The sequence below is a fragment of the Phascolarctos cinereus genome, unplaced genomic scaffold (genome assembly GCF_003287225.1).
Source record: "Phascolarctos cinereus isolate Bilbo 61053 unplaced genomic scaffold, phaCin_HiC Scaffold_3;HRSCAF=262, whole genome shotgun sequence".
NCBI classification, from domain to species: Eukaryota; Metazoa; Chordata; class Mammalia; order Diprotodontia; family Phascolarctidae; genus Phascolarctos; species Phascolarctos cinereus.
In genome coordinates this window covers 61,941,988-61,967,116 of record NW_027555736.1, presented here as the reverse complement: position 1 = coordinate 61,967,116, position 25,129 = coordinate 61,941,988, and the positions used below count along the sequence as shown (strand labels likewise).

At 39.4% G+C, this 25,129-nt stretch overlaps 2 long non-coding RNA genes across 4 annotated transcripts in view; one reads left to right on the top strand and one right to left on the bottom strand.

The window, feature by feature from the left end:
- Nucleotides 1-515: 515 nt before the first annotated feature.
- Nucleotides 516-9,546, bottom strand: LOC144456268 (uncharacterized). Of its 3 annotated transcripts, XR_013485211.1 has the most exons (4): nt 8,910-9,546; nt 7,923-8,011; nt 7,168-7,509; nt 516-4,283 (listed from the first exon to the last, which is right to left on the bottom strand). It is a non-coding gene; the product is annotated as an uncharacterized LOC144456268 (long non-coding RNA). The 3 variants fall into 3 exon arrangements; XR_013485210.1 differs by having other exon boundaries at nt 7,923-9,543; XR_013485212.1 differs by lacking the exon at nt 7,923-8,011 and having other exon boundaries at nt 8,910-9,543.
- Nucleotides 9,547-10,841: 1,295 nt separating this feature from the next.
- LOC144456267 (uncharacterized) overlaps nt 10,842-25,129 on the top strand; it is a 22,731-nt gene continuing 8,443 nt past the window's right edge. Inside the window, exon 1 of the long non-coding RNA XR_013485209.1 lies at nt 10,842-10,999. This is a non-coding gene — a long non-coding RNA (uncharacterized LOC144456267). The remainder of the gene's footprint in view (nt 11,000-25,129) is intronic.

Genomic DNA, 25,129 nt, shown 5'->3' with positions numbered 1-25,129 from the left:
TGGAGTTGTGAATTGGTCCATCCATTCTGAAAAATAATTTGGAACTAATCTGTACATGCCCTTTAAATCCAGCAACATTAGTACTAAACATATACTCAAAGAGATCAAAGACAGAGTAAATGGAGCCATACATGGGAAATGCTTATAGCAAGACTTCTTCATTGCATCAAAGAACTGGGGGAAAAAAGTGGATATTCATCAGTTGGTGAACAGCTGAACAACTTGGGATAATTAGCATATAATTATAATAGAACTTTATTGGGTCATAAGAAATGTCCAAACAGAGGGATTCAAAGAAAACTGGGATGACTTCTCTGAACTGACGCAGAATATGAAATGAGCAGAACCAAGAAAACTATTTCTATAAACAACTCCAATATTTATAAAGAAAAACACCTTTGAAAATCTCCAGAACTCTGATCAATGACATAACCAGTCATGACCCCAGAAGACTCTATAAAATATGTCTACCAACTCTTCTTGGAAAAGTGATGGATGGTACTGAATGAGAGACGTTTTCAGATATATAACACAAATTTATTTTGTCGGACTTCAAGAGAAGGCTTTTATTTTGCAGGAGGGAGAGTTGAGAGGACCTGGAGACAGCAGTGATAGTGATGTCGCACTATAAAACAGTAGAAAAGGGTCAATTAAGCATTTGAAAAACACAAAAAACAGAAGAAAGTTCAGAAGGGGAGGAAGGGGAAGAGAATTAGCATTTATTAAGTGTCTACTACGTACCGGTATAAATATCGTGCCATTTGATCTTCACAACAACCCTCATAGATAAGTGATATTATTATCCCCATTTTACAGTTGAGGAAACTGGGGTAGATAGAAGTTAAGTGACTTGCCCAGCATCACACAGCTAGGAAGTATCTGAGGGAAGATTTACACTCAAGTCTTCCTGAGTCCCGGCCCAGTGCTTGATTCATTCTTACATCTAGCATCTCTGCTGTGGTAATGCTACCACGTTGAATTATATATGTGCAGGGTGTGTATGGGTATGTAAAATATATGTGTGTGTGTGTGTGTGTATACATATATATATATATATATATATATATATATATATATATACACACATATACATATATAATGTTATGTTAATAGAACAATGCTTCTCAAAGTACAGTGAAAACCTTTCACTGGGTCTAAGAAATCAAAACTTTTTTTCATAAAAATAAAATATTTTAATTTCTAATACAATAAATATTGAGATATAAACAAAAGCTCTTGGGGGGGGGTCATCAATCATTTTTAAGAGAGTAAAAGAGTACCAAGAGCAATTGTTATTGATTCACAGTTTCATATACAATATTCTCCTGGCCTCTTTTGCACATGGAAATGTTGATGTTTGTTACTAGTTCATAGTAATTTTTTAGTGAGGGGTTTGGGTTAAACGACTTCTATGGTGCCTTCTGGTTCTAAATCTATAATCCCAGGAAATTTCTCTATACAGTCTCAATTTAATAGAATCTTGGGATGGAAGGGATCTTAGATCCCATTTAGTTTTATAGGTGAGGAAACTGTAGTTCAGTGAGATTTAAGTGAATTGTTTACAGACACAAAGGCAGTGAATACCAGACCCAGATCTTTCTGCTCTGTTCTGTTCTCTAACTCCAGGTCTAGGGCTTTTTTACTGTCCTATAATGCACCTCTGAAAAACAAAATTCAAACTCCCCAACCCAATGATATGCTAGTTTTCCAAAAGGACAACTATTTTCTAGCCCCTTCCCAGTTAAACTAGTCCTTATAGAGAGGACAGAGTATTAGCTAAAACAGTTCACTGAGTCAGACAGTGTAGCACAGAACTCCATCTGCCAACTGCTCCCCTCTTAGAAGAGCAGGACTTTAGCCATAGAACTGTCTGAAGTAAGAAATTACATCAATCTATCAATGAACACTTATTAAGTGCCAACCATGTACGAGCCACTGAGCTATGTGCTAGGGATATACGCACAAAAATGAGATAGTCTCTGCCCTCAAAGACCTGGAATCCTGCTAAGACATAGGACATATTGTCACAGAAGTAATTCTTGGTGTGCCCAAAGGGTCATGAGTGGATCCCACAGTGGCAAGAAAGACTTGAAGAAAGACTACTGAACTATCCTCACAAATTCTACCCCTGACCTTGCTGGGTGCAGCTTGAGAATATAGAAATATATTAAATAAATACCCAGTGAGTGAAAGAAAGGGAGAGAATAGTAACTGGAGCATTCAGGAAAGGCCTCTTGAGATGGACTTTGAAGGGAGCTTGGACTTTCTACCCACACCCTTTGTACCACTAACTTCTGAGGCTACTGGGCCTGCAAAATTCCAGGTCTGCTTTTCCTGGAAAATATAGGGGAATCTTCTGCAGTCTTTTGGACCTCATTAGTATGCACATGTAATAAACTCTACTCTTAGAGTCTAAGTTTAAAAAAAAAAGAGGAAGGCAAACCCATGAGTGTGTAGAGGGTGCAGGGAAGGAGGTACCCTACCCCCTGCCTGTCTTCTGCTAGTAAAGCAATCACCTCAAAAATCCTCTAAATGCTATGAGACTATGGCCTGTGCTCCAATGAGCTACTGAGGAAAGAAAGCCTAATCAAGAAGCACCTAGGCGAGAAAGGGAAACAGGAAAGCCCCTGCACACGTTTATGGGGGAGGGGAGAAAGAGGATGGAAGCTAAATATTAGGACATTGCCAGAAGATCCCACTTCTACAGCTTTTCACCCCAGAAGACTCACTCCTTCTGCCCCTTACCTTTTCCTCCAACCACCACCCTACAAGAGCTTTTGTTCCCTCCCTGACTTCTTGTCAGGAAGACCTGAGTTCCAATCCAGCAACATTTTACTAGTTATATAACCCTAAATGTGCCACTTAATCTTGTCCAGCCTCAGGTTTCCTCAACTGTCATCATGGAGATAAAACAGGATGATATATTCAAAGTAGTCTGCAAACTTTAAAATGTTATATAAACTTTAGTTATTATTATTACAATGGTCAAGCTGAACCTTGAAGAAGACAGCTGATAATGTAACATCCTCCCTACATTACAAAGGTGAGGGACTATCAGTGTGGGAAATGGAAAATATGTGTTATGAACTTGGTTTATGTGTTGGTTAGTTTTATGGAATTTCTTCCCCTCTCCCCGTTGTTTTCTTTTTTATTATTTGTTATAACGGATGGCTCTCTAAATGTAGGAAGGGGAGCAATATTTGGGGAAATGAAAGTGATATAAAAGATATAAACTTATTGTTATTATTATTATTATTATTGTTGTTAAAAGAGTATCAGATTTGGAATCAAGATTCTAATCGTAGCTGTGTCCTTTAGACAATCTACATAACCTCTCTGTGCCCTACTTTCCTCATTTATAAAATGGAAATTACAATCCCTGTCTTGATTCCTTCACAAGGCTATAAGAAGGACCAAATAAGGGATGCTTGTATATCCATGAACCTTCTTGGAAAAAAATCAAACATTATTTGCAAAATATTAGTTATAAAATGAAATGTTCCCAGAGTCGTCTCTACAAGTAGACAACCTGGGCTTGAATCCCCATGGCCTGAGTGAGTCAAAATCTTCATTATTTCCCCCAGGTCTCACTTCACTTTGCAGTACAATGTTTCATACCATAACAATGTTATCTCATTACTCATTGTATTCTGTGAGGGAACTCAGTGACTGGTACAATTAAATGCCCCTAATGAGAAAACTGCTGATATAGAGTTGCTGGTAAGTGACTGGTGGTTTGGGTCCCAAGCTTGTACAGGGCCTTTGAGAGATTGCTTTATCACGGTTTTCCTCTTGGCCCCCAAGGTGGTTCAGCTAAATAAAACTTTCTAGGGCTTTTTCCCATCATTCTTTGCCAAGAACTCTATCAGTTCCTCTTTTGAACTTCAGCAAGGCAAAACCAACTGATGTTTTGTTTTGTTTTTTTACCCTCTTCTGTGTTTCTCTTGACACAAATGACCCCTCCAGAGCACTGCAGGTTTCAGATGTCCAGACACACAAGGTGGATTTTCTGAGAGAGGGAACAGTATAAGCTCTCACTTTTGCAGCATCCTGTGACCACAATAGTACAAACAAAAACAACACTGAAAGACTACAGAACTATGTTCAATGAAGTGACCTCTCATGCCTTCAGAGAGGAATTACGGAAGCAGGCCTCCCACCTCTCTGCCATAAGACACTGGACTGGCAGTGCAGAAGGAGACTTCTATGGATGGGAGACTGAGACGTGGCTGGTGTGTGATTTTGTTGTACTTGACTATACTTGTTATGAAGTGGGGGCTGACCTGGAAGAGAGAAGAAATGGGGAGCTATTGAATAGTGCTAGAAACAAAAAAAAAAAGGTAAGAAAAGAACATCAATAAAACATGTAAAAATGATAGTCTTTGCCACCCAAGGACCTTATCAAGCAACCCAAAACTTTCAGTGCCTCCCTATTGCTAACTAGGATAAAAATGCTTTATTTGCAATAAACCAACAAGCATTTACTAAACGCTGCGATAGACACTGAGGTTACAAAAAAAAAAAAGGAAGGAAGCATCTCTACTTTCAAAAAATTAACATTCTAAGGGCAGAGACAACAAAGACATTTATAAGTATGTAAGGAAACAACGCTTAACACAGATAAATACAAAATATTGTATTGTGCTAAGAAATACAAAACAATTAAAAGGGGAGAGAGGGGAAGAAAAGGGGGGGACAAAGAAAGAAGGAGGAAAGATGGGATTGAAAGGAGCAAAGAAAGGAGGAAGTGGAAGGAGAAAGAGAGACAGAGACAAAGAGAGACAGACAGATGCTAGAAGGTAGCATCTGAGCTATGTAACGTACCTCAAAGTCCCTAGAAGCCATGGACCCTAAGAGGTATTGGTGAGGAAGGAACATCTACCAGACAAGAGGGATAGCCTGTACAAAGGCCCAGAAGTAGAAGGTGTAAGTTGTGCACAGAGAACAATGGGTAAGATAGTTTGATTGAAACATAGAGTATTTGAAGTAGAATAGTATTCAAGAAGATTGGGAAGATTGATAAGAATACGATTTTACAGGACTTCAAATGCCAGGATAAGGAGCGGGCATTTTCTCATAATGGCAATGGGAAAGCACTAAAGATTTTTGAGTAGGAGAGGGGCAAGGTCAAATGTATCTTTTAGCAACACCAATTTGACAGCTATGTGGAAGAAGGACTGGAAAGAAAGGGTGGAAGCTGAGAAACCAGTTAGGAGCCTATTGCAGTCAGCCAGTTGAGAGGTGATGAGGCCCTGTGATAAGAGAGAGGCTGCATGAGTGGCAAAAAGGGCATAGATGCAAAGCATAGTGTGAAAGTAGAGAAGCCAACATTTGGGAAGTGATTAGATATGGGAGTGGCAGTGGAGAATGAGGGAGGGGAAAGAGTCAATGATGACTCAGGCTGAGAACATGGCTATTGGGAAGGATGGGGGGGTGCCCTCAATAGAAACAAAGAAGTTGGGAGGAGGATTTGTGGAATGAAAGTGAGGATACTGTTTGGCCCGAGGATTAAGCACCACCGTCTGCAAACACTACCTCTCTGGCAGCTCTGGGTTCCAGCATGAGCACCCTGAATGATTTCACATCCATTATGGATTTCTCCTACAAATTAACATGACCTACCCTGGATAAAGGAGAACTAGGAGCAACACATCTGGGAAAAAAAAACCATCCTAATAATAGGAGCTGTTCAAAAGTAAAACAGGCTGCCTTGGGAGGCTTGACAGAAATGTTGGATAGGGGGGTTTTATTCAGGTTCAAGGTGTAAAGTTTCTGAGGTCCTTTCCAACTCTGAAGAGATGTGACTTTGTGATTAGCATATTCAGTGACTCCCTGAAGAAGTACTCCTATTTTAAAGAAGGTACTGCAGGCCCCGGGGTGTGCAACATGTCATACAACAAACAGTGGCCTCAAGTTAAGAGAGAAGAGAATTTAACTTCAGAGGAGAAAATAAACTGGGTCAGAGTGAGGAGTGACTTCTCAGTCAGTTTCCTTGGCTTCTAGGGGTCATGGGGTCTAACCCTGAAGGGCGGAAGTACTGGCTAACGGATTGCATGTGGACCTCAATTCTCAAAGGACCAAGGAGTGACATCTTGGACCCAAAGAGCCAAATGCTCACTCTGGGCTTCAGCTCTGGTTTTAGTTGGGGCCAGATTCTGGGCATGATCAGGAATAACACGTTGACATGGGCTCCTGGAGCAGGAGATGTTTTCAGAGCTGAGGTAGAATACTCTTTACTTCAATGTCTGACCACTTATTCTTTTCTCTGAGGCCTTTTAGCTTTCTTCATCTCAAACACAGTTTCCCAATCCAATGCCTAATCCATCCTCCTTAATTCTTTAATTCTCTTCAGTCATGCAAATACCACCCACCCTACCAGCACACACACACACACACACACACACACACACACACAAAGTAACACCACTCATGAGTTTATAGATTCACAGAATGTTAAAACTGGGTAGTGTCTTAGAGATCTAGTCTAATTCTTTCATTTTACAGATGAGGAAACTGAGGTCTAGAGAGTTTAAGTCTATTCTTTTCTGGGTCAGTTCTAGGTAAAGCATTCCTTACAATCCATCCCCAATCAATAAGCACGTATTAGGCAACTATGTAACAGGCACTGAACTGGGCCTTGGGAGTACAAATGCAACCAACAAAACAATCCTTACTTGAAAGAAGCTTACATTTGAATGGGAGAGGTCTCGGTTTTCTCCCTGAAACTGAAAAAATGGAAGCACTTTTGCTAAATTCTCATAGGAGTCATATAACCAGCAGGTCATTCTGTCAGTTTAAGATTATTTTCACACTGGGTCAATAGACTACATTTATAATCCCCCTTCTAGGTGACAGCCCTTCAAATATTTGAAGACAGCTAAAACATCCTCCCTGATTCTTATTTTTGCCAGTCTAAAAGTCCCTCCAAAACAAATATGTCTTGCTTTCCCTTTTCCTTCAAAGGGTCACCATCCCAATTCAGGCCTCCTTCACCCCTCTCCTTGTATTGTAATAGCCACTTTACGTCCAGTCTCTCGCATTTCAAAGCCATCTTCTCAACAGCTGCCAAATGGATATTCCTAAAGCACCTGTCTGACCATCTTAATCCCTGCTCAAGAAGCTTTGTTGGCTGCCTATTGCCTCTAGAATAAAACAGAAAACATCTACCTGGTACTCAGCTGTCACCTGTGGCTCCGAGAAGCTGTAGCATGTGCAGCAGCCGGGTCCCAGTAAAACTGTCTCAGCAGATGGGCTCAAGCAGGTTGAAGGTGACCAACAGGCCTCAAACCTGTGGGTGAGTTCGAGGGATGTCTACCTAAACATGTGAAGACTTTCCCTAGCAAAGTGGGCGGGTGAGAACAATGTGTTCAAATGGCCAGAAGGCGGCTGAAGCAGGCACTGTGGAGTGCTTAGGCCTTGGTCAGACATCCAACACACCAAGGCACCAAGGTCATCCGCTTCATCCTGGGACATAGCCAGTCATCGTCTTGCCACTGACCTTCAATGACTCTGGAAGAGAGAGTGAAGCTGAAAATTTTGTGCAGCTTTGCCTCACTTAAATCTAATTTATTCTTGGGGGCCACTAGATGATGCAGTAGATAGAGCAGCAGCCCTGGAGTTGGGAGGACCTGAATTCAAATCTGCCCTCAGACACTTACCAGCTGTATGACCGTGGGCAAGTCACTTAACCTTGATTGACTCCAAAAATATATATACATATATACATATATATATGTGTGTGTGTGTGTGTGTGTGTGTGTGTGTGTGTGTATGTATGTGTGTGTGTGTGTGTATATATATATATATATATATATATATATGAAATTTATTCTCAAATCAAGATCACCCCATGATGTCACTAGTCCCTCTTAGAAGCTACACCAAAAAAAACACACCAAGTATTTGTTTCTTTGTTTACATACATGCTGTCTTCCATGTGCAGAATGTAATCTTCTCAAAGGCAGGGACTATTTAGTTTTTGTCTTCTCATCCCCCCTATTCAACACAGTGCCTAGAATATAAACGTGCTTAAAAAATGATTGTTAAAATAAATTACGCTGAACTGAATTGAATATAGGAAGTAACCTCACAGGGTGACCAGTCTATTTCCCTACTAAAGTGACAACCAGATAAATATCAAATAGGCCCCATATTTGTCTTGAGATTTTTTTTCTCTACAGAGAAAACAAAACAGTATTGTGTTTTTACATTTTAGACCATCAGACACACAGAGCACCAACTTCATGGTTTTCTTTAGAACCTTTTATCTCCAGGGAGATGACCCTTGCATTAAAAAAGCGCCTTTGCCACTTCTTCTCAAATGTAAATAATGAGTTCTGGTTAATGGGGCACAGTAAGGGACTGTGTGGCCTAGATTAGAAAGAAAAGGTTTTGCAAGCTCTCTTGACTGGACAGCTACAGTGCTGAACTGGGGGAAAACCCAAGCTGTCTCCCCACAAAAAAAGAAAAAAATGTGATCTATAATGTTCCATTTGGAAATATCTCTGAGCAAAATCCAAAAATCAGCAATCCCTCTCCCCCACCTCCCACCTAAGAACTGTAGACCGACTCTGTGGCAAGACTGTGCTCCCTACTTTACAGATATTAATAATTCACACAATTGAATAAGCCACAAATACTTGTAATGTAGTGAAAATAAACACTTGTGTATAACCTTCCACCTCAGCATCCAGATTCCTGTATTTGGCTGTATGTTTATTTTTCTCTTCCTCTGAAAATGGACACAGCTGAGCAATGCAGCAACTCTCAAAAACAAGATGTCAGCTCTGTTAGTCTCCTTTTCTTGGTTTTCTAACAGGATTTGCATTCTGAGTCTCCAAGGATAGATAGCAGGACCTTTTTGCTTCTAGTTACCTAAATAATTCCTCCTAAAATGGCTCCATATTCACCTTTGTCCTTGAGGCAGATCTCTTGAGCCCAAAAAGTGAATCATCTCCTCTGAAAAGAGAGCTCTGCCGCACAGGGAGGCCAGGAAGAGGAAGGCCACGAAAGTGAAACTGAGAAATTATAATAACAATAGTAAATGGATAAGTACCATGAAGGGGGTTCTGAAATAACTCATAGATGTTTTCAAGTTGGCAAAATTCTTTCTTCATAATAATCTTTTGAGTAGGCAGCACACATGCTATAATCTTCATTTTACAGATAAGGAAACTGAGGCTTTAAGAGGTTAAGTGCTTTGCTCAGGGTCCCACAGCTAGTGTCCGAGACAGGCTTCAAACCCAAGTTTAAAAATTCAATTCAAACCCTAAACAATCAGGTCCCTTGATTGTACCTCCTGTGCTCTACACACTATGTATATCCTCTCTTAAGCCAAGAGAGGAGAGACAGACAGTGAAACAGACAGGAAGAGAGAGAGAGAGAGAGAGAGAGAGAGAGAGAGAGAGAGAGAGAGAGAGAGAGAGAGAGAGAGAGAGAGAGAGAGGAAGAGAGACAGAGAGAAACAGAGACAGACAGACAGACAGAGACAAAGACAGAGATACAGAAAGATAGACAGTGAGAGGCAGAGAGAGAGAGTGAGAGACACAGAGAGAGAGAGAGAGAGAGAGAGAGAGAGAGAGAGAGAGAGAGAGAGGAAGAGAGACAGAGAGAACAGAGACAGACAGACAGACAGAGACAAAGACAAAGACAGAGATACAGAAAATAGACAGTGAGAGACAGAGAGAGAGAGTGAGAGACACAGAGAGAGAGAGAGAGAGAGAGAGAGAGAGAGAGAGAGAGAGAGAGAGAGGAAGAGAGACAGAGAGAAACAGAGACAGACAGACAGACAGAGACAAAGACAGAGATACAGAAAGATAGACAGTGAGAGGCAGAGAGAGAGAGTGAGAGACACAGAGAGAGAGAGAGAGAGAGAGAGAGAGAGAGAGAGAGAGAGAGAGAGAGAGAGAGAGGAGAGGGAGGAAGAGAGACAGAGAAACAGAGACAGAGAGACAGACAGACAGAGACAGACAAAGACAGAGATACAGAAATATAGACAGTGAGAGACAGAGAGAGAGAGTGAGAGAGAGAGAGAGAGAGACTGAGAGAGTCAGAACCTGGATCCTATTGATTTTTCTCCAAACCTCACACTGAATCACTATTGAAACACCAGTTCAACAATGAAAATGTCAGCAAATTCATATCCAGCCAAGACTGAAAATGTTCTGACTCAATCTATAGTGCAATCCTGGATCAAGCCTGCATTTCCACTTCAAACCTCTGGGGATTTTTCTCCAGACTTAGACGCAGCTCAGACTTGAACAATCAAGTCAGTCTAGCTCTCATGTTCCATCTGCCGGGCAGCATGAAAACTGGCTCTTGCTTTTCTTCCCCAAGGAAAGCCAGTCAGTCACTGAGTCTCATACAGGTTTTGTAGCCCTGATGTAAACCTGTGTCTGCAGGAACATGAAAATACAGGCATTTATTCTTCCCCCTCAATTGTCGGCTCCAAGCCAAATTCTTACAACAGCAATGGCAGAGATCTCTCAAAAAATGCCACTTAACCAAGACTTTCGTAGATTACAAAGACCCAGGGTTGTCAAATTGTTCTCCCAAGAAGGATGGTCAAAACAATGATTCTCCAATGTTGGCTGTCCATCAACAACTAGCATGAACAGCAGACCTAGGGCATATAAAACCAGAAACCAAGGGAAATACTGAAATTTGAAAAACCAAAAAACATATGGGTTGGTCTGATGCAATCCAAAAAAAAAATTGTTAAGCACCGACTACATGCAAGATTCTGTGCTAAGGACTAGAGAAAGAAAAACCAAAACAAAAAATAGGCCCTACCCTATCTATACTCTACTGGGGAAGGAAGTGGATTTAAAAGCAAACAGAAGTGCACACAGTTTGAGGAGGGAATAAGCAATGGCAACCAAGAGGACAGGAAATGGTTTCCTGCAGAAAGGCCCACAAACAGAACTTTGACGGAAGCTAAGAATTCTGAGAGACTGAAGTGCAGAGTGAGCATGAAGGCACAGAGCTGGGAAATGAAGAGGTAGGTATGAATGAGAGTAATACGCAATAAACCTGGAAGGTCAGGCTGATGCCTGATTAAACAGTTTGTCTTTTATCCTAGAGGTAATATGGAGCTATTGCAAGCTCTTAAGTAGGGGAGTAACACTATCTTACTTGGGCTACAGGGAGATTATTTTCAGAGCTGTATAGAAAAAGAAGAAACTGGAAGCTAGAAGTTCAAATAAAAGGCTGTTACACCAAATAAAAGGCTCACAGCAGATGAACAAGGGATGAGTGATGTCAGAGCTCTCAGCACATACCGAGACCCAAAGTCACTGGCCAGAGCACATAAGAAGAGGATGTAAATGGATCCCCAATACCTGATCTTAAGTCATTTTCTGAATATACTGGTTCTGGAAGGCTTCCCCTACATGGAAGATTTAGAGATGTGGGTTAGTTAGATTGAGAGGATTTACATTCAGGGAGAATAACTGTGACAGAGGTAACATTGGACTAGAAGGCAAAATCTTGGCTCTGCCTTTAACTAGCTCTGTAGCATTGGGAAAGTTTCTTTGTCTTTCAGTTTTCTTATCTGTAAAATTACATAGTCATACTAGAATAGACATTCATTCAACAACCACCATTTATTAGAGAGGCATCAGAATAGAGTGGAGAGAGAGCACTGGACTTGGTGTCAGGAAGATTTGGGGTTCAAATCCTGTCTTAGATGCTACCTCTGTGACCCTTGACAAGTCACTTATACTCTCTAAGCGTCAGTTTCCTCAGATGTCAAAAGGAGATAATACCATCATCTGTCTCTCAGGGTTGTTGTGAGGATCAAATAACAAGATAGAACACTTTACAAACCTTTCTTCAAGGTTACATAAAGGTGAGCTGTTATTCATTGCAAAGCAGTAAGTTAGGTGCAGCAAACAGATTCAGGTTTCATTGAAACATGATGCCTTCCTTCCTGGAGTTTACAATCTAGCAGCAGAAATATGACACATAATATAAAAATTCTAGACCAGGGGTGTCAGACTCAAATAGAAACAAATCCCCACAGGATCCATATTGACTCAGAAGGCCACAAGTTAAAATTATCTATGTCGTATTACATTTTTGTTCATTTCATTAAACATTATCCAATTACATTTCAATCCAATTTAGGCCTCATTAGAGTGTTTTGCTGCTCTAAGTTTGATACCTCTGTTCTAGATCCATAGAGTCAGATTAGATGAACTCTCAGGTTCTTTTCAACTATAATATTTGAGTGACACATCTAAAGTAGTACAATTAGCTGAGCTTGTCTTTGAAAGTTTACTACCTCACCTATCAAGATCACTTTCTTCCCACCTGAGCCCCCACCCCCATCCCCAAGATATCTATTGCAGGTTCCATCCTTGGTTTCAGGTGGCTGTTATCTATTCCTTTCAGAGATCCTAACTGATAACGAAGGTCTAAGATGGCTTGGCCCCCTCTACTCTGCAATACAGTGATACTGGCCTCCTTACTGTTCTTTGAACAAAACACTCCATCTCCAGATTTCAGGCATTTTCACTGGCAGTCTCCTATTCCTGGCAGTCTCCCTCACTTCCAACTCATGGCTCCATTAGCTTCCTACAATTCCTGCCTAAAATCTCACCTCCTGCAAGCTTTTCCCAAACCCCCTATTAATTACTTCCAATTAATTCTAGTTTGTTTGTACATAGCTGTTTACAAGTTGTCTCCACCATTAGACGGTGAGCTCCTTAAGAGCAGGACTATATTTTTCCTCTGTATCCCCAGTATGTAACACAGTGCCTGGTACATAAATAGGTGTTTTATACATATTTATTGACTGATTGACTTTGATGATCCTAGCTTAAGACTTGACCTGATATTTATATTGGAATTGGGAAATCATAAATTCTAAAATTTTGGAGGGATTTTGTAGGTCATGGAGTCCAAGCAATGCATTGGAAGGCAGTATGGAATTATAGTGGAGAGAGTCTAAAACATCTGAGTTACTATTTCACCCCTAACACTTATTAGCTATGTGACCAGAACAAAAATCTCTTAACCTCTTTGAACCTCATCTGTAAAATAAGGATAACAACATCTGTTCAGTGCTTACTTCACCCAGCTAGTGTGTTAAACTTATGAAATAATGTATGCGAAGCATTTTGCAAACCTCAAAATGTTTTATAAATATCAGCTCTTACTAATTTTTCCTAAAGTAAAGGGGATACTTAAAGACACAAAAGTTTCCAAAACCCAAATGATTAACTACCATGGTGAAAGGACAATAAAATTAATACTTTGAGGCAGGAGGCACCTCTGTCATTTTCTCAGAAGGCCAACTCCTGGCCTCAGAGGTGGGGGTCACAGAGAGGTATGAATGCTTCTCAGCCCTCCTCTCCTCCTCCTGACCTAGCAATAGCAGTAATAACAAAAAAAGATCTTATTTATAGAATCAGAGATTTAGAGAAGAGCCCCTCAAGGTCATGTAATCCTGCCCCGGCCTTGTTTTATAGCGAAGGAAACTGGTACCCAAAGAGGTTGTGACTTGCTCATGGTCACACAGTTAGTAGGTGACAGAGACAGAATTAATTTTATACACCTGAACAATTGTTATCCAAACATCATAATATAATAATATTACAAATTGTCCCAGTACTGTTTCTATCTGATGAGAAGATAATAATAATATTTAGAAATCAGATTCCGGAATAGAACCAGGAGAACAAATTATACAGTAACAAGAGCATTGTGAAGGCAAATGACTTTGAAAGATTTAAGAACTCTGATCAATGTAATGACCAACCATGATTCCAGAGGACAAAAGATAAAGCATGCTACCCACCTCTGTTAAGTGACTTGTCCAGAGTCACACAGCTTGTGAGTTTTTAAAGTGTCTGAGGCCAGATTTGAACTCAGGTCCTCCTGATTCCACAGCCAGTGTTCTATCTACTGCACCACCTAGCTGCCCCCAATAAATTTACCTAAGTTTCTTGGACTTGTATTTTTGGTTTTTTGTTTGTTTTGTTTTGTTTTGTTTTTGTTTTGCTTTTTGGTGAGGCAACCGGGGTTAAATGACTTGCCTATTATCACACAGTTAGTAAGTGTCAAGTGCCTGAAACCAAATTTGAACTCATGTCCTCCTGACTCCAAGGCTGGAGCTCTATTCACTGCATCACCTAGCTGCCTAGCTACCTACCTCTTGACAAAGGCGGATTCAGGATACAGAATGAGAAATAGATGGGTTTGGTTTTTTACATGGCCAAGTGGGAATTAGTTTTGCTTAACTATGTATATTTGTTACAAAGGTTTTCTTTTTTAAAAAAAAAAATGTGGGTGGAGGGAAGGAAGAAAAGATTTTTGTTGATGGAAAAAATTGAAGTAAATGGTTTTTAAACCACTCAGACTCAAAGGATACTTTAAGGTTTACAAATTGCTTTCTTTACAATGATATTGTAAAGTATAGAGTGTGAACATTCTTATCCTCAATAAAAGAAAGCAAGTACAGTTTTCTCCTGCTGCTTAAATCCACAGTACAAGCATTTAATCCTGTCTCCCAGAGGATTGGAGTAGTCCTCCCAATCCTCTCAGTCCTAGGCCATATCCTTTGTTTTCTTTTGAGGGGCTTTACAAGTCACGTGTCTTGCATACTGCAAAACATGTTGACAGAGGCAATGGTGCAAAACTCTCCCCATTCTCTCTGGGAAAACAACTGCCTCTCCAGTGAATTCCAGAGCTGATCTCCATCTGAAAAGCAGACAATTCCATTTTGGGGGTTTTTTCTCCTGAGATAAAATGTTGAATCAATTAATTATCACTCAAGTAACAATCAGACCTTAATTACAGAAAAGGAATTCATGCATCCTTCTATCTATCTGTCATCTCTGTATTCATTTAGGCTCCTTTGGACAACTTGTCAAAAGGCCAGTTATTTCTTTGCCTTCAGGAGAGAGGACAGAATCACAGAGTTGGAAAGGAGGTCAGAGGCCCTCTAGTGCAATAGGAACCCCCTCTTCAAAATACTGGCAAGTGATCATCCAACCTTTGCTTGAAATTAATTTAGTATGGGATTTTTGTTTGTTTGTTTAAATAGTGTTATCTATACGTCAATAATAAGAACAGACTAGAGCCATTTTAGAGAGAACGGGGCAGGTGAGGACAAGACAGGACAAGAAAAAAAAACAGAAGAAAAGAAGAAAGGAAAGCGGCAGGGGAAGGAGAGGAGGGGAGGGGAAGAAAAGAGGAGAGAGAGAGGAAGGGAAGAGGAAAACAGTCTATGATACATAATCTTATACTGAAGAGGGAGAAGACAGCTCATGAGTGGGGAAAGATACACAGGACACATACAAGCAAGATGAAGGGAAGGGAAGCTGGGCATCTGAAGTTTATTCAGAGCTTAGGAGATGTGTGCTCACATGCAGTGAGAACTCACTGCCTCTTGAGGCAATTCATTTCACTTTCAGATAGCTCCAAATGGTAGGAAGTTTTGCCTTGGATCAATCCTGTAGTGGGAGGAATACAGATTAGACATATTATTACTTCCTAGTGAGAGAAATGATAATTTCTTTCTTATATTTAATAACTAATTACTGAATTAGGACCAAAGGTTTTCCTTTTTTCTACTTACTTCCTCATTCAGAAATCAACCTCTATAGGTTACTCAGATCTGTTCAAAAGATAAAATGAGGTGAATTGATGGGTTTCGGCCCATTGTGTTTTACTCGGACAAGCCTGGGAAAATCTGGATTCCCCCTTTTGGCAGACTGATGATACAGATATAGATAATTGTCTTTGACCAAAACTAAGTGATCAAAGTCACATACCCCAGGCCCTCATCAGAATAGGCCCACCTCTCATTATAATATTCATTCTTTTATTAATTGTTAACCAAACAGAGTTTCCACCCTCAGGAACATATCAGCATCAAGTGGGTTCCATTAGGGATCTTTGGTCTAAGAGAAATGGACAAATGACTATTCTTTCATTAATAGTATGCTAGCATTATTAATAAAATTATTAATTTCCAGGAAGCTATATTTCTCAACCTTTTTAAATGTCACAGTAATAATGAGGATTGCCAGTAAACACTTTAAGTTGCAAGAGAGAGTGTGGCTTCTCCTTCCATGGAAGTCTCTAAAAATATGTAGATTCTCATCTTACCACAGTATTTTATTTATATGTCTTACTGGAAAGTGGACTGGATAAAATGATCTTTCTGGGCCACTTTCAGCCTGAAGATTCCATAATTTTCTCATTAGGTTGAAAGAAAGTATCCAAGAGTCTTCTGGATGAGGACCTTTCACTAATCTATTTGACCAACTTTTAGAGTCAGACTTAAGTCAATAGGAAAGGGAAATCAAAAGAGAAAGGAATGTGGTCAAATGGAAAGACCACTGAATTGAATCAGAGGGCCTGGGTTCAAATTCTGGTTTGATTTCTTCAGTAAATTTGGACAAGTACCCTAAACTTGCTAGGACTCATCTATAAAATAGGGGGAATCAGACTATATAAGATTGCTTCTAAATCTAAAACTATGACCTTACAACTATCTTTTCTTTGCTCCTAGAGCTTAATATTACCATAACCACCCTATTCTACAGATTTCCTTTGGAAACTCACACGATGGTTTATTTTTAATAATAATTGTAATTCAATATATATGAAAAAAATAACTCACATTTGCATACTGCTTTGAGGTTTACAAAGTGCTTTCCTCACAATTCCACATAAACGGCAGGCAAATTATTATTATCCCCATTTTCAGGTGAGGAAACTGAGTCATTGAAAGGTTAAATGATTTGTCCATATTTACACATCTAGAGTCATAGCCAGAATACAAACTCAAGTCTTCTGAAGATCTATAGTTAATGTTTCTATCAGGAAGGACTGATCAGTCCCAGACCCTTTTTCATCCAGTTTATTCAGGACTATAGTACAGATTGGTAGCTATACTCCCCCTTCCCCTCCAATCTATGACAAAGTCTGCCACCTCCCACAATAATGACTGCTGTTTGTCAAGTTGAGGGTAGGATGGGATTGAGGGTTGGACAAGGAGAAAAAAAATGAAAGGTATGGAAGGAAAGTATGGCTAAGGTGTTTCCTAGAATCTCAAAAGGGTCATTTACATCAACAAGATGAAGAAAGCTTAGTGCTAAAGACTGTTGAACTCAGAGCCTCTGCTTTTCCAAACCGTTGGTTGGCCTTCCCACTCCAAGTTTTTAACTGAAGCTTTTCACGGTCATTGTTTGGTGGCCTATAAACTGATTGGCTACTGGCCTGAGAACAAAGCTCCCTCTGTCTCCTGAGGATATTTCTTGGTTACTAGTCATTTTTGACCATTGGTTCCAGGGTATAAAGAAGCCTTTTGCCATTCTGTTATTACTCGCCTTTATGGACTCCTTCCTTCCTCAGTATGGTTCAGTGGAAGAGCCTTGGAATTGGAGGCAAAAGCCTAGGTTTGATTACTGGTTCTGCCCCTTTTCACTAGTTGTGTGCACTAGGGCAAATCACTTGATCTCTCCAGACCTCAGTTCCCTCATTTGTAAAATAAGGAATTTGTACTACTAGTCTTCCTCTGTCCCTTCCAGTTCTTGATCTAGAATCCTATAAGAAAAGCATCTGTATATCCCCATAGACAAACTTCATCCAACCCCACCTTGGACCAGGGCAATAAAGTAGGAAAGAACTTTGTTCAACAGAGTTAATCAGTTGCTCATGAAACATTCATTGGCTTTCTTGTTGCCATTTTTTCTAGAAAGATTGTAATAAATTCCCCCTGACACTCTAGAGAACAGAATAGGGGTACATACATTAAGCAAATTGGAATCTTCTTCCACTTTACCTGATAGAGATGAATGGCAAAAAGTTGGATCTGTTCTTTCTCTCTTAAACTATTCCCTAGAGCCATAATCTTGTTAATTGTAAAAAACTCAGATCTGTCTTATTTCCAGTAGAATGTGTGCAGCTCAACACAAGCATTTATAACAAATTGAGTAAGTCTCTGAAGGCTGACTCCCATATTAACTCAAAGGGAGGGGGAGAAGCCCTGCAGGAGAGCAGAGTGGGAAACAGAAGAGACTGGTCTCCAAGAGATTTCCATAGCATAATGACTAAGCTAGGTGGTATAATCAAGAGTTGAAGCACAAAATTCCTAAGTGTGGCCTGAACCCCGCTAAAATATAATTGAGAAATGTTTAACAAAAGAAATAAAAATATAACACAACATAGATAATGCTAATATGTGGTTTTCTAAATCAACATGTGGTCATAGGGATCCTTTTCTATTTGAGTCTTACATCACTGGTGACACTCAGCAGGGTGAGGCAGAGGGGAAAGACCATCTTCCTAGCTCCCCTATCCAATACCTGCCTCTTGATGGATAAGACAACATGATACAGTAGTGAGAGTGTAGACTTCAGAGTTTCTATACCTCCTGGGATACTTACTAACTGGTTAACCCTAGGCAAGTCACTTGAACTGTCTGGGCCTCAGTATCCTTATCTGAAAAATGACAGGCTTGGACTGGACAACTTCTAAGGTCTCTTCTAGTTCTAAATCTATGATCCTATGAAATTCTACTGGCAGGCTTTAACTTTGACCCTTACTGGAATACACCACTTTGTGAATAAGCTTTTATAAAAGAAGAGAGAGAAAAAGATCTTGAGAATACTAGGATTGGGGTTTCAAACAGAGAAGGAATAGGGACACTGAAAGTGCTAAAGACATACCCCACCAATCTCAGAAATGTTACTGAGAGTCAGCACCAAATTGAAGGAAAGAAGAGAAAGGAAAGGCCTTTATTTCCAGGGAAATTTATGGCATTTTCCTGCTAAGCAGGAATGTCTGTTTCCAGGAAGAGGTGCCTGTTCTTTGGCTAGGGATTGAAAAGGGCACAGTCATACAATCTGCCCCCTCTGCCTCCAAACTTAAATAACTAAACCATTGCAAATACTACCTGCTTTCCTCTGATATACTTCCAAAAGCCAACTCATGTCAACAAGTATTTATTAAGCTCCTGCTGTAGGGATATCTTGGGCTCATAGTTAGGCCAACCCCATCCTCCATTTTATAGATGAGGAAATTCACAGTTGTCTAAGAAGTCTAAGAACCTACAAGTAGTAAACATCATAGCCAGTATTTTAACTCAGGGCCTCTGCACTACAGATCCAACATCCTTTCCTCTGTACCAGTGGTTCTCAAGTGCTTTGTTCTCAGGAAGCTTTTATTCTCTAAAACATTGTTGAGACACCACACACAGACACACACACACAGACACACCTGCCAAAGAGCTTTTGTTTAGGTGGGCTATATCTATTGATATTTAACCATAAATATTAGCTATAAAGACAGATAGACCTCTAGATATTAAAACATCTTAGTGTTATTATGAAAAATAGTTTTAACCTCCTTAGGCCTTTGAAAGGGTTTCAGGGACCCTCAGGAACCCTCTAACTTCTGCTCCATACCAGAGAATCTGTTCTTCTTTTTGAAATTCTTATGGAAGTATTATGCTTCACAGTGCTGATAGCGAGCATTTCCTAGCCTCTACTCCCCTCCTACACCCTAGCTCTTTTATCCTTAGGAAGTAACTAGTTGTTACCCTCCTTATAATAATCCTTCCCACATTTGTAGTGAATTTGCCTATTTCTCATTCTTACTGCTGTGTGTCTTTCAGAGCTTCATTCACCTTCTCTGTGCACTTCTCATAAGATGAGGATCATTTCACTCACTCCCTAGTTCCCCGAACTTTGAGGGGAGGCTTGATACTTTGGAGTTCTCTAAGGACAGCTGATGAATGATCTAAAGTGTTACTCTTATTGTTGTTGTTATTAGTATTGTTCTCTGAGGATGAATTTAAAGACAAGATTATGAGAATATTATCCTACTGAGGGGGTGTGAATGGGGCCATTACACAGATAGTGTGTCTATGTCAAGGGGAGTAGAGAAGCACTCCCAATATGTTACTCACTTACACAGCCATTTAAGATTACCAGAATGACACTGGACTTTAAATTCCAATAATCTGAGGCCTAGTGCAGTGACAAATTTCCTAGTGACATAGGTTTCTGAGGATAAAGGAAAAGGAAGCCACAGATAAAATGCAAGCTTTTCTCAGAGTTTTCAGGGGTTGATACTCTGTTTTCTTAGTATCTTTTACCATTTGTGCCCTGGACCCAGGCTTGTACTAGGTCAGCCTGGTTTTCACAGTGTACTTCCACTAGGGGTACTATTTATTTAACCATGGGTGTGGATGCTCTGACATTGACAAGTCTGAAACTGACTCATTCATTTCCTTTTGAAGGCCACTGGCTAATTGTAGATAGCCTCCTCAAGGAAACAGCTGTCCACTCCAATGTCTCTCCAGAACTCTTCAAGGGGCCCACTCAGTCAACAGTTAAAACCCAAAAATGTTAGTAAGATAGGAATGTAATTTTTTTTTACCAGCTGTAAAACTTACGAGAGAAAAAAAAACAGCATGGAATTTACTCAGTTTGGTGAGAAATAACGTTATCTCATTGATGTGTGAGCCTGGAAACATATGCTACATTGTCAGTACAGAGAAGCAAGCCCCAGAGATGGATGATGGATAATAACTAGCAATTATAATGTAGCATCTTCCTCCCCAAGGAATCCCTGGGAGAGATTTGCAAACAGCTCACTCTCCTTGGCCCTGAATCCAAACACAGACCTTTCCGTAATATTGAAGATAGATAGCACGCTGCTTTGAGACATCTGGGTCTAACCCAACAGGAAAATCTGGAATAAGTTTCTTAACACTCTAGACTGTGACAAGGAATTTATTCAAAAGACAAATTAGGGTCAGCACAAATTCAAATCCATTTCTATTTCTTCTACTCTCTCTATCCAGTAGAATCATGGAATCTCAAAGTGGGAGCAGAATTAGTAGATCCTCTGGTCAAACTCCTACCTAAAGCATATATCCAATCTAGAACATGGCCCAAAAGTAAACATCTAGCCTCTGTTTAAACACCTCCAAGAATGAAGAAGGTAGATGTCACAGTGGATAGAACTCTGGGACTTAGAGACATGTTCAAATCCTAAATCAGACACCAGCTGTTTGATCTATTTAACCTTTCTCAGTCTCAGTTTCTTTATCTGTCAAATGAGGATAATAATAGTACATGCTTTACACCTATGTTACTATAAGGATCAAATGAAATAACATTTGTAAATCATCTTTCAAACCCTAAATTGTTATAGAAAAGCTAGCTACCCTTACTAGGTGTGTGACCCTGGGCAAGTCACTTAACCCCATTGCCTAACCAAAAAAAAAAAGCTAGCTACTATTATAAGGAACTAACCATCCTCCAGAGATTACTTTCCACTTATATTGCATACATCTTACATATATAATTTTTGGACTATGGTTTTGCTTTTCTTTTTCTCACCAGCATTTAACACAATACCTAGTAATGGAATGGGTTGCCCCAAGAGCTAGTCATTCATTGTCAGTCAATATACATTCATTAATGGATAGATGTAACTCATAGGAGTGCCTCCTTAAATTGAACCAAAAATTCATTTCCCTATAACTGTCACCCATTGGTCCTACTTCTGCCCTCTGGGCAGTCTAACCTGATCTTATTACACCCACACCCACACACACACGCATTTTCTTTTCTCCAAACTCAAAAACTCTAAATTCTTTTGTCAGTCTTTGTATATTATCTGCCTAGTCTCTTCCCCATCTGGTTGTCCATCTCAGAATGTACTTTACATTTCTTTTCTTCTTACATAATTAATTAAATTTGTTTTTATTAACAAAATTCTATTTTCTCTCTCCCATCCCCTGTTGGAAAAAGAAAAGAAAATAAAAACAAAATCCTTGTAATACATATTATCATCAAGCAATGAACCTTCAAAAATATGCCTCTCAAGAGTGGATATAACATAACTTATTCAAAACCAGCTGTAATCTGGACAGGGCCAATTCCAACAGGAGTACCACCCCTCTCCTACCCTTCTATTAATAAGAGCAATATCACAGTAGCTTTTTTGGCATTGACATTTCATACTACTGACTCATATTGATCTTATGGTCTAAAATCCCCAGGAGTTTTTTATTTTGTTTTGTTTTACATGACGAAATGCTTTCTAGCCCATCATCAATAACGAGATATTGTATTCAGAACAAAGACTCTCAGATCTGGCATAGCCTCCAACAGCATAGGCCTGAACACATCAAAAGTGATCAGTGAACCTGAGTTGATTGATTAATATAATCATTCATTACATGTTTTCAGCATTTTACAGTATTCAGAGCATCACATATAGCTTATTCCATTTGGTCCTCACAGCAACTCAGTACTAGAAGTTCTGAACCTGGGATCTGTGAAAATATTTGGGTAATTATTTTAATTGCTAGATGACAGTAGCAATTCAAAAAGATCATGATAGACTAATGCAGGGGCTGGTCAGCTGTGTCCTCTGAGCCAGATCTGGCCCATTGCCTGTTTTTAGCATAGAAACTAAGGATGGTGCTTCTATTTTTAAATATGACTGGCCTAAATCATTGGACTGAATCTAAGGAGATAAAATTCAATAGAGATGAAACCGAAGTTTCATATTTGGGTTCATAAATCTACCTCACAAGTACAAGATGGAGTAGGTATAGTTTGAGAGCAGTTTGAAAAAGATCTGGGGGTTTTCGTGGTCTGCAAACTCAATGTGAATCATCAGGGTGATAATGGCAGCCAAGCAACTCAGTGCAATCTTAGGATGCCTTAAAGAAGTTATAATGTCCAAGCCTAAGGAAGTGATAGTATTTTGCCCTGGTAAGACCACCTAGGTGGCATAATGGATAGAGTTCAGAACCTGAAATCAGGAAAAGGTGAGTTCAAATCCCAACTTGGACACTTACTAGTTATATGACCCTGGACAAGTCGCTTAACTTCTCTTGGCCTCAGTTTTCTCACCTGTAAAATGAAGATGATAATAACACCTATTTCACAGGATTGCTGTGAGGATCAGTGAGATAATATGCATAAAGTACTTTTCAACCCTTAAAGTGACATATAAATGATAGCTATGAAGTATGGTTAAGAGGCACATTTTTAAGCTCTAGAGTACCTAGAGGAGTCAACTACAATGAGAAGCTTTAAGTCCATGCAATATTAAATTGGATGAAGGAACTGGGACTGCTTAAGCAGGAAAAGAGGAAACTTAGGAGTAACTTGTTAACTGTCTTAAAGCATTTCGTTTCAGTTCAACTAAAAAGCATTTATGACATGCCTACTTTATACAAGCTGTTACAGGTGATGCAAAGACATTTGAAAGGTTGTGACAAAGTTGAGAACACAGACTTATTCTGCTTAGCCCCAAAGGGCAGAACAAGAGGAAAAGGGTATACGTAAAGAAGCAAACTTAGGCTTGAGTAGAGGTTAATTTTTCCTAGCAATTAAAGCCATCCAAGAGTGAAATGGGCTGCCTGGGGAAGAAGTAGGTGCTCCTTGAAGATTTTTAAACAAAGACCACCTGATCGGCTATGAGGTATGTCGTAAAGGGAGGTTTTTTTAGGCATGCATTGGACTTTAGCCTCTGGGATTCCTTCCATCTCTGAGATTCTATGATTTTGACTGAACTACAAACAAGTGAGAGAAGAGTAAGGTATTATACCCCTTCCCACCCTACCCCACAAACATATATCAACTAGATAAATGGTGACTGTGCATATGTTTCTTCTATTTAGAAAGAACATGCCCCAAGATGGGAGTTGCACTGGTGGTTTCAGAGATTCCCACCAGTGGCTCAACAGTTAGTCTTACTTCTTTAGGCAAACATTCATGTCAGTGATACCTTGAACCATAAAGTTGATCACAGCCATCTAACAAGGCACTGGCAATTAACAGGACACCTCAAATAAAAGCCAAGATCAAAAAGATGCTTTGTAATCTTAATATTCTGTGAAGAGAAATAATTTCAAAACTCTAACAAGTTTCGTAATACTGATACACCCTCAATCAATTGCTTCACATTCATTCTGTAATCTCACTTATAAAATCTAAACTTTTGGCTTATTTCTTACTGCTACAAAGTAACAGTGTGAGGAACTTGTTTTGAGTTGTTCTCAAAATGTTGTAAACTTTGAAATAAATACCTACTTTAGTTTTATCGCAAAGTTAATTCCTCTAATTCCTTTTATTACATTCATTTTTCAAGTCTCCATGCTTATAAAAATTCGTTATCTACATTTTCCAAGAGATGATACTCCAAATGAGATATTACAATTACTTCCAAGTCTGACTCTTTCATATATACAAGCAAAATCTCTGTTTGTCCTTCAGCAGCAGCAGCCTAATATAGCCCAAGGTTTCTCTCAGGACTTATGTGTCATACTCAAACTGAGGAGCTATCTGGCCTCCAAGTACAATTTGGAGGGGAATTTCTAACCCTAATGTTCATACTAAAATGCCTCTGCACAGAACCCTAGGTCACCTCCAACTACAACAATATTTAATTTTCATATGTCCCATTTTCCTACATTCAAAGGGACCTGTATTAATTCCAAATAGCCTCAGAGAGAAATATGCCAATTAAGCCTAGAATCAAAGTGATCATGACAGCATCTTACACAGATCCAATACATAACCATACACAATGCACACCCTTCTTTCAGCTTTTCCTTTTATATCCAAGCCTGGTAAAGCGCCTTGTATGCAGTAGGTGCTAAACAAATAATTGTTGAATTGAATATGGCTGGAAACTTAAATTCATAAGGATGTTTCTATAAAACGAAACCTGGGGGCAAATTTTTTTTATTATATCTAAAAAGAGGTTACTTTTTACCTTTAATAGACGCAATACCATGAAGAGAACATATAAAACAGATTTTTATAACATTGTTTATGTTCAGTGTATTCTAGCAATCAAGAACAAACTTATATCCTAAGAATCACATGTATCCTTGTCCTAGCTTTGTAATTTATTTACACTGTGGCCTAGTTCTCCACAGATGACGGGGCTATAAATTTAGCTGATCATTTTTATCCTTTCAAAAATGCAGTACTTCCATTAAAATGTCTGAAGCATCTATAGATTCTTTTGGAAAGCACAAGAACATACAAGCATTATATATATATATACATGTGTATCTATACATACATACATATATATATATATATATATATATATATATATATACACACACATATAT